Source organism: Budorcas taxicolor, chromosome 21 (assembly GCF_023091745.1).
Source record: "Budorcas taxicolor isolate Tak-1 chromosome 21, Takin1.1, whole genome shotgun sequence".
Classification (NCBI taxonomy): Eukaryota; Metazoa; Chordata; class Mammalia; order Artiodactyla; family Bovidae; genus Budorcas; species Budorcas taxicolor.
This window is the reverse complement of record NC_068930.1, coordinates 68,918,979-68,919,897: the sequence shown is the minus strand read 5'-3', so window position 1 is coordinate 68,919,897 and position 919 is coordinate 68,918,979.

Genomic DNA, 919 nt, shown 5'->3' with positions numbered 1-919 from the left:
CCTGTGTCGCTGTGCTGTCTGGGGTTTGAGGAGCGAGCAGGGGCCTCACTCCAGCCCAGGGCCGTGCCGTGGATGCCCTTGAGCCCGCAGAGGTCCCCCTGGCATGCATGCAGGCTGGGATCACAGCCCTGGTAGCCACCACGGCACGGAGGTATGGCTCCGGGAATGAGCCGGACGTGGCCTGTCCGCCTTCCTAGCCCTCAGCCCTGCGTGGTGCTGGCTCCCACACTCACTGGATGTTCCCGACAGCCAGTGGAGAACGCAGACAGATGTCCACGTTTTGTGGTCGAGGGAGGCGGCCATGGGGGTGGTCTGAAAGGTTCTGTGTAGACAGTGGCCCCAGGCCATTTGCAGGAGTCGCAGAGCAAGGGCCTGGCCAGATGAGGGTGAGCTTGCGCTGCCTGCCTGCCTCGTACTGCAGGCGGGAAGACTGAGGCCCCGCAGAGAGCATGGCGACTTGTCCGAGGCCGCCCCGTGAGGCCGTGTCAGACGGGCCTGCCCTGCCTCGTGCTGTGCCTGCCCGTGGGCCGTCCTGCGGGAGGCTCTGAGGCTCCCCACCGGGCGGCGCCGGCATCCAGAGCGCATCCAGTCTCCACTCCCTCCGGACTGGAGGTGAGCCCCCAGCAGAGGGTGGGGCAGTGCAGCTGGGCAGCTAAGGTGACCTCCCTGCTCCCCTGTGCCCACCTCTCAGGAGGGTCCACAGCCAAGGCCCCGGGGAGGGTGGGCATTGCCCTGGGGTCTCAGAGGGCAGGGCTGCAGCCCCACAGCAGCCAATGACTGGGGCGTGGCGGGGACCTCATTCCCACCCCCTGATGTAACAGAAGCAACAACAGACACCTCGTGTTTGGGTCAGCTGGGCCTTGGGTCAGAGGTCAATGCCCAAAGTCACTGCTGGTAAGGGCCACAGACGCTCCCATCC